The sequence below is a fragment of the Schistocerca cancellata genome, chromosome 11, assembly GCF_023864275.1.
Source record: "Schistocerca cancellata isolate TAMUIC-IGC-003103 chromosome 11, iqSchCanc2.1, whole genome shotgun sequence".
NCBI lineage: Eukaryota > Metazoa > Arthropoda > Insecta > Orthoptera > Acrididae > Schistocerca > Schistocerca cancellata.
In genome coordinates this window covers 60,933,875-60,946,981 of record NC_064636.1, presented here as the reverse complement: position 1 = coordinate 60,946,981, position 13,107 = coordinate 60,933,875, and the positions used below count along the sequence as shown (strand labels likewise).

At 40.3% G+C, this 13,107-nt stretch overlaps 1 protein-coding gene across 3 annotated transcripts in view; it reads left to right on the top strand.

Moving 5' to 3' along the window:
• The window catches only part of LOC126108811 (peroxisomal carnitine O-octanoyltransferase), a 234,135-nt gene extending 232,959 nt beyond the window's left edge, over positions 1-1,176 (top strand). For 2 of the 3 annotated variants that reach the window (XM_049914175.1, XM_049914176.1), the window contains exon 14: positions 864-1,175. The gene's annotated coding sequence lies outside the window, so the exon portion shown is untranslated. Of the gene's footprint in view, positions 1-863 lie in introns of all 3 variants that reach the window. The other variant, XM_049914177.1, reaches the window with a different exon arrangement.
• Positions 1,177-13,107: the final 11,931 nt, after the last annotated feature.

Genomic DNA, 13,107 nt, shown 5'->3' with positions numbered 1-13,107 from the left:
GAGTAAAATAACTGATGATGGTCGAAGTAGAGAGGATATAAAATGTAGACCGGCAATGGCAAGGAAAGCGTTTCTGAAGAAGAGAAATTTGTTAACTTCGAGTATAGATTTAAGTGTCAGGAAGTTGTTTCCGAAAGTATTTGTGTGGAGTGTAGCCATGTATGGATGTGAAACGTGGACGATAAATAGTTTGGACAAGAAGAGAATAGCAGCTTTTGAAATGTGGTGCTACAGAAGAATGCTGAAAATTAGATGGGTAGATCACATAACTAATGAGGAGATACTGAATAGAATTGGGGAGAAGAGGAGTTTGTAGCACAAATTGACCAGAAGAAAGGATCGGTTGGCAGGACACGTTCTGAGGCATCAAGGGATCACCAATTTAGTATTGGAGGGCAGCGTGGAGAGTAAAAATCGTAGAGGGAGACCAAGAGATGAATACACTAAGCAGATTCTAATGATGTAGGCTGCAGTAGGTACTGGGAGATGATGAAGCTTGCACAGGATAGAGTAGCATGGTGAGCTGCATCAAACCAGTCTCAGGACTGAAGACCACAACAACAACAACAACAACAACAACAACATCATCATGAGCCAGATCTGAGGAAAGTGATATTTAAGGCCTTAGTTAAGGAGTTCCAAACTACTCCTGTTTGTTCCAGTCAGAAAGCACTCCCAGAAAACGGTTTTGTTCCCCTCGGATTGCTGCCATTTCTTCTAGAGGTAAATCCTATTGAACTGATCTGGGATCTCACGAAAGAATAAGATCCAGAGTTGTAATGTGTTGAGCACCTTGCTCATCATTTTATATCTTGTGTAAACTGTGATCAACACCTTTCTGACCGGTGTGTGCTCTGTTCCAGAAAGGTCTTGTCGGAGCTCGCAGTATGGTAATGGCTGCGGTTTGACGGCCTTCCTGCCCTGCGTGCATCTTTGCCGTGTTGCTGCTCGATGTGATGTGGAGTGGACGAAAGTAGACAATTACGAAGGAAGATTAGGAAATGGACAGCTCATCTTATAACAGCACCATTATGTGTTAAGTACAATGGAGGTGGTGATATAGGAAAGGATGGGTGTTTTACTGGGAACTTGGCTGTGTGTATAATATTAAATTGTACATAATTTTGTACTGAAAATTTACAATAAAAAGGGGATTCTATTTGTTAATAGTTAATTTTTCTTGACACTCATCACTGAGTATTATCCTAAATCGTCATTCACTTCATTCCACCCATCCATATTTCTATCAGGTTAGTGACACTTCTTTTCTTGTACAGGGTGGCCCATCTGAAGTTTCGGATGAGATTATCTCGAAAACTATACAACGGGTAAAAATAGTGGGTAAGACAAGTTCGTAAGCTCAAAGGGGGACATCAAATGATACTACACGTGACCTCCAGCCCTCGCCCCATTGGGTGGGGTGGGAGGCAACTTTTAAATCAAAACTTCCTGGCAGATTAAAACTGTGTGCTGGACCAAGACTCGAACTCGGGACCTTTGCCTTTCGCGGGCAAGTGTTCTACCAACTGAACTACCGAAGCACGACTCACACTCCGCCCTCACAGCTTTACTACTGCCAGTACCTGTGCTGTGAGTAGGGGGTGTGAGTCATGCTTGGGTAGCTCAGTTGATAGAGCACTTGCCCGCGAAAGGCAAAGGTCCCGAGTTCGAGTCTTGGTCCGGCACACAGTTTTAATCTGCCAGGAAGTTTCATATCAGCGCACACTCCACTGCAGAGTAAAAATCACATTCTGTAACTTTTAAATCGTTAATGGAAACCCCTATTTTTTTTATTGCAGATTCGGATACTGCATAAAAAACTAATCAAGTTTTGTCTGAAACATTTTTTTAAACCATTGACATGTGGCGCTGAAATCGAGAAAAAAGTAAAATTAGGGAAGAACTCTGGTTTATTTAGAATTATCCGAGAATGACACATCAAATCGATAAAAAAACATGCACCAATTCTTTCGTTACACCAAATTAAGCTATTTTTGTGCCAAATGTACTGTATCGTACTTTTAGCGTTACCCAGGAACGACGACATGGATGTAGTAGAATGATGTTCCCGTGGGGTGCTTCATTACTGTGAGTCCCCTTGCCTCTCACATGTTGGGGTGCTTAATTAATGAAATAAGCCACGAAGAAATTGTTCAAAATTATCCCCATTAGCTTCAATGCATAAAGTCAATTGTCAGCAAAAGTTGTCCACAATTTCGGGCAGCACATCCCATGGTACGGCTGCACACACTCTTCGAATGTATTGCTCCATACCATTTCTGGTTGTGGGGTGTCTTTCATAAACAATATTTTTTAAATAACCCCACAAGAAATAATCAGGAGATGTTACGTCTGGTGGACGTGGAGGCCACTCAATTGGTCCGCCGCGTCCTATCGTGGACCAGGGCACTGTAAATTTAAAACGTTCTGCACATTTTTAGTGTTACATGTTTATTACCTTATAAATAAATAAAAAACTTTTTTATTTTAAATTCAGTGCATTAGTATTTGTGAAATGACTCTTAGTGTTCATTAAAAAATGACGATCATTCCACTTGGGACCTGTGGAATGGTACATTAGCTTATTTGTTTTAGTTGTAAATATTTGTCATGTATTGTTGTTTTTCTGACATGTTCCACATCCAGGAGGACCTCCTCACTACGGATCAATTGGAATGAAAGTAAATCTAATCTAATCTAAGTGTAATGGGGAGCTGCTCCATCCTGTTGGAACCACATTCGTTGCCTAGTCTCTAAATCAGCATCTTCCATTAGCTCCAACAAATCATCACAGAGAAGTTGTAAACAAGATTCGCCAGTAACATTTCGGTCAAAAAAATATGGTCCTATCAAGTAACCCTTTAAAATTTCACACCAGACCATTAACGACCTTTTGTGTTGATTGTCAACGGGTCTGTGCCAGTGTGGATTGACAGGGGCCCAATAATGACAATCATGATGATTTAATTTGCCATTGTTTTTGAATGTGGCTTCATCGGCGAACATACTGTATCTAAAAAAAAACATTGTCACCTCTTATCATTTCCAAGGCTCATTGGCAGAAATGCACGTGTATTTGTGTATCTTTCAGTGTTAATGCCTGTCTCAGTGTGATATGATACACATGATATTTATGTGTCTTCAAAATCCTCAAAACAGTTGATTTCGGTATTCCAGTTTGTCTCGGAATCACACAACTACTAATATCGGGATCCATTTGAACACAGGTGAGAATGGTAGGGGTACGAGCGTCATTTTCATTGTATTCACGATCACGAGGTGGACGGTACATGTACGTATCCATTTCAAGCTCGCTGAGTGCAATTATGAATAATGTTTTTGCTTGGATGTCATCTGGGAAATGATCTGCATTTCAACAATCTCTGTAGGAGGTTAGTGAGCCATGTTTCACTAAAGAATAACTTACTTTCGGCAGTCGATGTTTACGGTTCACAATCTGAAAGTGAAGTGACGTCGATAGCATTGCACCGACCTTTATACTGAGCTATTGTTCGCAGTTCGGCCATGGTAGCGCCACAGTTGGGTGAGTAATGCAATTGTGAAGAGTTCCCTAATGAGATTTTATTAGCATTCCACCTCCCTCCATCAAAAACTGTGGTGGGTAGGATACATTTTGTAAAAAAGCTTAATTCGACGTAATGAAAGACTTGGTGCACATTTTGTATCAATTTGATGTGTTCTTCTCAGATTATTCTAAACAAATCTAAGTTCTTCCCCAATTTAATTTTTCTCGATTTCAGCACCATCTGTCAATGGTTTTAAATAAGTGTTTCAGACGAAACTTGATTACTTTTTTATGGAGAATCTGAATCTGCAATAAGAAATGGGGTTTTCCATTTAAGATTTAAAAGTTGCCCCCTGCCCCACTCAAGCGGGCAGGGGCTGTGGGTCACATGTAGTATCATTTGATGCCCCCCCCCCCCCCCCCCCCTTAAAGCTTACGAATTTGTCTTACCAACTATTTTTTTCCGATGTATAGTTTTCGAGATAATCTCATCCGAAACTTCAGATGGACCATCCTGTATCACCTGTATATCTTGTCAAAGTGTTGTTGAAATAAATGGTCTGTGAAACCGCACTGTAACACAAGTCTGGAATGTGACAAACACACATCCTTGGTAACGGTACTTACACTACCGTGCTCCGCCAGAGCAAAGATGTGATTTACGATCGCGCATGCACAAGAGCGCTGCGCCAGTGACAGATTTTCATAAGTAATTTTAATCTTCTTTCACTTTTGCATAGGTGTATTTTTTGGCGTTGATGTTAAAGAATGATTTTAAGTGGAAATTAAAACTATATTATGAAACGAACACACGGCATTTTCACGTTATTTCAGTAGTGATTCGCAATGGTTATCACCAAATTTATAAATTAATCCAGACAGTGAGAACTCCAAGAAATTTTCATCAGACGGAGAACAAGAGGACCAGCGAACAGTGAAAAAAGGACATCCTACAAGAAAATCAAGAAGTATTCCAGATGCAGCCACAAAGACTATATTATAATAGACACAACGTTTCTGACAGAATTATAAGGTAAATTTCAACTTATTTCTGATGCTATTTCCTTACAGTCACTTTTTGTAGTGTTGCCGCCCCGGTCTGCCATTCACGGTCAAATTGCAGCGCTGTCTCAATCAGTAATACAAAGTCCGCCTTATCCGTAACTTATTCCATCAAAATTCAAACCCCAATCAGATTATCTGTTTTGTATATTGAGGAAGACATTAAGTGTGGGGAGACAGAGGTGGTCTGCAACAGTGTTTGTGTTCTCCACGGCTACCGTGATGCTTCATTTAGTACCACAGATACCGCGGAAGACCAGGTGGATGTCCCCACTGGTCTGCATACCTGGTGCAGTACGTATCTCGAGAAGCTGTTCGCACGGATGAAGGTGTATCTGAACTTAGGCATCGAACTGGTATAACAAAAAAAGGTGATTTGTCTGACGAGGTGGCACTTTTCTGTTCACTGGCAATCCAGTCTTTGTGATCCCGCACTCGTTGCAGTCGTAATGGTCATGTCGTTGGATTAACGTTTTCAGATGCTATTGTTCCATTTGAAGCCATGTAGGATTATCTCATTTTGTGGTGTACCGGTATGAAATGAGCTTTAAGATACAAATGTGTCGATAGGGAACATTTGTTGTGAACGAGCCTTAATTTTTTTTTTGTATGGTTGGTATGACGTCTGTCAAAGATATTTAGTATACATCAAGTCATGGAACAAACAACATCATATGTTTTCATCGTGTTAACAATGTCGAATTTTGTACCAGAAAGTGGTGATTTGCGGAAAGCATTAATTTTTTGTTTTGTTTTCATTTGAAAAAAGTGCTGCAGAGTCGCATCGAATGCTTGTCGAGGCATATGGTGATCCTGCTCTATCAGAAGCAACGTGCAAAAGATGGTTTCAACAGTTCAGAAATAATGATTTTGATGTAAGAAATGCAGAACGTGGAAGACCACCAAAAAAGTTCAAAGACACCCAATTGCAAGCAATATTGGATGAAGTTGATACTTTGAGTCAGAAGCAAATGGCAGCAATGCTAAATGTTGCACAATAAACAATTTCTGACCGTCTGAAAGCTGTGGGAAAGATCCAAAAGTGTGGAAAATGGGTGCCACATGAATTGAATGAAAGACAGATGGAAAACCGAAAAACCATTTGTCAAATTTTGCTTCAAAGACATGAAAGAAAATCAATTTTGCATCGAATTGTTCCTGCCAATGAAAAATGGATTTATTTTAAGAATCCTAAATGGGAAAAATTGTGGGTTAATCCGGGACAACCATCAACATCGACTGCAAAACCAGATCGATTTGGCAAGAAGACAATGTGGCGGGATCAGAAAGGTGTGATGTATCACGAGCTTCTAAAACCCGGTGAAACTGTGGATACTAATCGCTACAGACAACAAATGATCAATTTGAACTATGCATTGATCAAAAAAAGACCCGAATGGGCCAGAAGACATGGCAAAGTAATTTGTTTACACGACAATGCACTTGCACACAAAGCATAACTGGTTCAGGATACAATCAAAATACTTGTCTGGGAGCTGCTACGCCACCCGCCGTATTCACCAGACTAGGCCCCCTCTAACTACCATTTTGTTTTCATCAATGGGACACGCATTGGCTGAGGAACACTTCGATTCCTACGAAGGAGTTGAAAGTTGCGTGTCTGATTGGTTTACTTCAAAAGACGAACATTTCTATAGGCGTGGTGTCCACAAATTGTCAGAAAGGTGGTCAAAATGTATAGAAAGCAATGGTAAGTACTTTGAATAAAATGGTTTTACTTTTCAATTCAAAATTAGTGTTTCATTTTCACAACAAAAATGCTAATTTCATACTGGTACACCTGGTATGCATAGTAGTTACATCTGTAGCCACCCTTTACATCTCCAGTAGATGTTGCCTGCTGAGGCCTGCAGCTTGTGAAGTACTGTATATATTTTGAATATTAGCAGTTATATGCAAAATGTAGATGAAGGTGAAATGGGAGATGTGATACTGCGTGAAGAATCGACAGAGCAATGAAAGACCTAAGTCGAAACAAGGCCCTGGGAGTAGACAACATTCCATTAGAGCTACTGATAGCCTTGGGAGAGCCAGCACTGACAAAAAACTCTACCATCTGGTGAGCAAGATGTATGAGACAGATGAAATACCCTCAGACTTCAAGAAGAATATAATTCCAATCCCAAAGAAACTAGGTGTTGACAGGTGTGAAAATTACTGAACTATCAGTTTAATAAGTCATGGCTGCAAAATACTAACATGAATTCTTTACAGACAAATGGAAAAACTGGTGGAAGCCAACGTTGAAGAAGATCAGTTTGGAATACGTAGAGATGTTGGAACATGCGAGGCAATACTGATGCTACAAATTATCATAGAAGATAGATTCAGGAAAGGCAAATCTATGTTTGTAGCATTTGTAAACTTAAAGAAAGCTTTTGACAATGTTGACTGGAATACTGTCTTTCAAATTCTGAAGGTGGCAGGGGTAAAATACAAGGAGCAAAAGGCTATTTACAATTTGTACAGAAACCAGAGTCAAGTGGTTGGGTTGTTTGGGGGAAGAGACCAAACAGTGAGGTCATTGGTCTCATCGGATTAGAGAAGGATGGGGAAGCAAGCCGGCCATGCCCTTTCAAAGAAACCATCCTGGCATTCGCCTGGAGCGATTTAGGGAAATCACGGAAAACCTAAATCAGGATGGCCGGACGTGGGATTGAACAGTCGTCCTCCCGATTGTGAGTCCAATGTCCAGAGTCAAGGAATATGAAAGGGAAGCAGTGGTTTGGAAGGGAGTGAGACAGGGTTGTAGCCTATCCCCAACGTTATTCGATCTGTATATTGAAAAAGCAATAAAGGAAACTAAAGAAAAATTTGGAATAGGAATTAAAATCCATTGAGAAAAATAAAAACTTTGAGATTTGCCGATGACATTGTAATTCTGTCAGAGACAGCAAAGGACCTGGAAGCGAAGTTGAACGGAATGGACAGTGGCCTGAAAGGAGGATATAAGATGTAAAGCAAAATGAGGATAATGGAATGTAGTCGAATTAAATCAGGTGATGCTGAGGGAATTAGATTAGGAAGTTAGGAAGTGAGAAACTGGTTAAGGAGTTTTGCTATTTTGGGAGCAAATTAACTGATGATGGTCAAAGTAGAGAGGATATAAAATGTAGACTGGCAACGGCAAGGAAAGCGTTTCTGAAGAAGAGAAATTTGTTAACATCGAGTATAGATTTAACTGTCAGGAAGTCGTTTCTGAAAGTATTTGTATGGAGTGTAGCCATGTATGGAAGTGAAACATGGATGATAAATAGTTTGGACAAGAAGAGAATAGAAGCCTTCAAATTATGGTGCCACAGAAGAATGCTGAAGATTAGATGAGTAGATCACGTAACTAATCAGGAGGTACTGAATTGAATTGGGAACAAGAGGAGTTTGTGGCATGACTTGACTAGAAGAAGGGATCAGTTGGTAGGACATGTTCTGAGGCATCGAGCGATCACCAATTTAGCATTGGAGGGCAGCGTGGAGGGTAAAAATTATATAGGGAGACCAAGAAATGAATACACTAAGAAGATTCAGAAGGATGTAGGTTGCAGTAAGTACTGGGAGATGAAGAAGCTTGCACAGGATAGGGTAGCATGGAGAGCTGCATCAAACCAGTCTCTAGACTGAAGATGACAACAACAACAACAACAGCAACAACAATATGAGAAATGTGGGAGCCATTTTTGTACACAGTGCACAACTGTTTTTGTTTGAAATTGCCACTGAATTTGTTTCTGTAAGGTAAGTTTTGTACATGAGTTAGATGCAAAAAACTGTCGTGTTCAAATTTATACCCTATGTATTGCAATAATAATTAAATTTATGTATTTATTATAATAATTATTGTGGTGGTTCCTTTTGAAACCACTGTGTATCTAAGAGCAACATGAGTGACAGTTTGTTGTATTTCCAGTTTCACATGATGCAGTTTTGCAGAATAAAGGAAGAGGTAATTCTGGTGTTCCTTTTGGAAGGGATTTCTTCTAATGTGGACTCAGTTTGACAGTAGCAGTGTAAGGGGAGACGATGTATTGGCTCGAGACAGTGATCTCAGTTTTTGAACAAAATAACCAGTCTTGTCTTGGATTATTTCAGAGGGTGACAGCAAAGAATCATTAGCAAAACAAAACAATGTTCCAGCTGAAAAATTTACAACCGAAGCAAAGCGTCTACCAAACAATGGCACCTCATGGCACTGTGTACACTGTAGCATAGAGGAGGAACCTCACAGAATCAGATGGAAGTGCGCTCTCTTTCAAGTAGACCCCTGCCTATCTGCAGAAAGGAACTGAATTTTACTTTACCATCAAAAGTAATGATGGTATTGCAGTGGCGTGTTGTTCTGATTACGATGCACGCGTGCCCAAAGGAGCAGGCACTGCGGCGACTAAGCCATTATGAAATTTCATAATTGCGAATAAGGACAACAATCAGCTGTAGAATAGAATGATGACAATGAAAATTTGTGCCGGACCGGGATTTGAACCCAGTCATCATTCCATTTTACAGCTGATTGTTGTCCTTATTCACAAATGCAAATTCATTTAAAAGTAAAGATGTTTCAGGCACAGTGGCTCCATTTGAAACCACCCCGTATGTGGTCAGTTAATATATGTAATGGCTCCATTTGAAACCACCCCATGTGTGGTCCATTAATGTATGCAACATTTGTTTTTCACATTGTTCAGTTTCAATGTATGTCTGATAGTCTAATAAAAACAAGAAAATAAAAAAAAATTAAATTTTAATATTTTGAGTCCGAAAGGGTTAATGAGGGATAACATAGGTGTCATCCGCTGCAGGGCCCTATTTTCGACAATGTGTGCTCCAAAGGATTTGTTCCTGTACCACAATTCTACTATGTGTCTGTTGATGCATCGTGGATACAGGACAGCAGCCAGTCAAATATTTACGAGTCTTCGAAGTAACTGATTTGGTGTCACGTCTTCGAAGAAAACACAGAAAAAATGAATTCACAGTATCCAGATATTGATGGCTCCAGGTGAGCAAGTATCGATATACCTGATTGTCTGTACGTGGAGTGCACAGTGGCCTGAAGATAGCAGTAATGAGATGTCAAAACCGATTGTCAAAATAAAACAACTTATCAAAACAAGGGGCTGTTTGGTGATTTTCCTTTGTAAATTGTTCTCCGTTGTGAGAGCTGCCACAGATGGCTGCCAATCATGCCTCATAGAGTGGGCAAGACTCTGACCTCCACATTTTATGATGATGAAAATAATCAGTTATTGATAATATAATGTAAAAATGGCAGAATAAGAAGCCACAGGCTCGAAAATCTTGTAAAAGTTAAATCCTTTGGTGTGTGTGTGTGTTCCCCTGCCGCTGCTTGGTGAGTAGATTTTTTATCTATTCATCTACATTGGTGTGTGTGTGTGTGTGTGTGTGTGTGTGAGAGAGAGAGAGAGAGAGAGAGAGAGAGAGAGAGAGAGAGGGAGGGAGGGAGAGGGAGCAGTATAGTCCAGGAGGAAAGGTTCATGTTTTGAGGGCGGATAGTATTAGTGACCCTGAATGAAAAAAATGTCACACGAACATCTGTTCTCAACTGTTTCTGAGGAAACTAATGAAAACAACGGGGAAGAGAACAAATGCAGGTGATGAAACAATGTGGTCTAATGTTTTGTTGAATTGTGTACTTTTCCTCACATCATCAGACAATGGGAACTCCAGGTAGGCATATCAACAATATAAGTTAAACATAAATAGCCACTCACCATAAAGACAACACGCTGAGTTGCAGACAGACACAACAAAAGACACTTGCACATCCAAACGAGAAGGCGCTGGTATGTTGATAGACACAATAAAAAACACACAAACGCACACACAAATATTCAAGCTTTCGCAACCCAAGGTTGCTTCATCAGGAAAGAGAAGAAAAGACGAAAGGATGTGGGTTTTAAGGGAGAGGGTAAGGAGTCATTCCAGTCCCGGGAGCAGAAAGACTTACCTTAGGGGGGAAAAAAGGACAGGTATACACTCACGCGGGCGCCCCCCCCCCCCCCCCCCCCACACACACACACATCATGCCAGACACAGGCAGACATATGTAAATGAACCTCTTTGCATGCGTGTTCACCTGTAACCATTCATGTCCATTGTGCATTCTGATGGACTTGGGAAATTCCACCAGGACAATGTGACACCCCACATGTTCAGAATTGCTACAGAGTGGCTCCAGGCACATTCTTCTGAGTTTAAACCCGTCTGCTGGCCACCAAACTCCGCAGGCATGAATATTATTGAGCATATCTGGGATGCCTTGTAACATTCTATTCAGAAGAGATCTCCGCCCCCTCGTGCTCTTACAGGTTTATGGACAACCATGCAGGATTCGTGGCATCAGTTCCCTCCAGCACTACTTCAGACGTTAGTCGAGTCCATGCCATGTTTTGTTGCGGCACTTCTGCGTGTTTACTGGGGCTCTACACAGTATTAGGCAGGTGTACCAGTTTCTTTGGCTCTTCGGTGTATTAGATGGAACCTCTGTTATTTTGTATCCAGGAACTACTGCAGAAAAAAACAGAAATTATATCTAGCAACTTATTCTTTAGATATGCATCTATTGCAATATTGCATTAAGTATAAATTGCCAGGAATATATCTAAAAACAGGCCAGATTTGTAAACCTTTTCAGCATCCGATGCTAGGTGTTGTCCTTGCTGAAAGCCTAAAAGTAGTACTACTGGAACCTTCATTTGCAGAATCAATACCCTCTTCAATTGCACATACATCTGCTTTACATGTGTGAAACGTACCTGAAACCTTTTTATGATGTTTTAAATACGTGTTTATGTCCGCAGCTCGTGGTCTTGCGGTAGCGTTCTCGCTTCCCGCACACGGGGTCCCGGGTTTGATTCCCGGCGGGGTCAGGTATTTTCTCTGCCTCGAGATGACTGGGTGTTGTGTATCTTTCATCATCATTGACTCGCAAGTCACCTAAGTGGCGTCACCTAAAAAGAACTCGCAATACGGCGGCCGAACAACCCCGCATGGGGTCTCCCGGCCAACAATGCCATACGATCATTTCATTTGTGTTTATATCATCAAAATTTATTGACACTCTGCTATACTCACACTATTCACTCAGTGAGTGATTGTATTTATTGTATGTATGTTTGACGGTTTTGCAGAACAGTACGACCTGTTTATCATTAATATAAATATCTTGCATAATATTTGTTTCTCATTGTTTCTGTTTCAATGGAACACAAATATACATTGTAAATAATTTTGTTTATTAACATATTTTACATACAGGAAATTAAAAAATAACACATTTCTTATTATTCATTCTGCCTTGCATCCCTACAGTATTGTTTAAATAGCTTTCTCTTTATACGCCACAAATTCTGCTTGCATTGTGTTCAAATCAACAAGAGCAATGACATATTTCAGTTATCCATTCATAAACCAATTTCTACAGATTTAATATTTATAGGAGTTACAGTAGCAGACTTCATTCCTGCAAGCATTTACAGAGTGTTCTAAATTATCTTCCATGCTACATTCATGTGCATAACTTACAACATTGTTGAATAGCGCTTTCGGATACGGTTGCTACCAACTTTGTCTGCTGCAATCCATATTGCAGTGCATAACAAATACAACTTCATTACACTTCAAAGTTTTTAAATAAGCACACTATGAAAAGCCCTCGGATGATGATGAGAACTTTAATGTAGGAGTTTCATACATGTTGATGATGGTTGCCTTATTGTTATGGATGTTCACGTCAGTAGGAAGTTGAGATGGATCGTAGTCTGTTATCAACTACTTCTCAGTGCGCTTCATCTAACCACATAGCTCTGTAAATTGTGTTTTAGCATTAAGACAAACATTCTCAGTTTCTACTATAACTTGTAACAGCCCACTGCCTTAATATGATGAAAATTCAGTTTTATGTTAGTAAATAAAATGTGAATTGCTTTAGGAGAATACAACTTCTCATCAAAACATTTCAAAGATGTTCGCAGGGTGGTCGTCACAACGCTGAATAATACTGTTTCAAAGATAAAGTTTATGGCTCTTCACTTTTGTTGTCTAGGGTATTATATATTTATAAGAGGTCCGGAATTTTAAAAAAGGTAAGGCTGGAGAGGTGGTGGTGGTTAGTGTTTAACGTCCCGTCGACAACGAGGTCATTAGAGACGGAGCGCAAGCTCGGGTGAGGGAAGGATGGGGAAGGAAATCGGCCGTGCCCTTTCAAAGGAACCATCCCAGCATTTGCCTGAAACGATTTAGGGAAATCACGGAAAACCTAAATCAGGATGGCCGGAGATGAGATTGAACCGTCGTCCTCCCGAATGCGAGTCCAGTGTGCTAACCACTGCGCCACCTCGCTCGATAAAGGCTGGAGACATGTAGTAGTCTTATAAAAGGCATCACACGTTTTTATTCCTCGTTAAAAAACTCACGTAAAGTTTACATGGCGTCTCTGACAAAACAGTTACATCTTGTGCATCAACCTCTTTGGTTCTGTGATC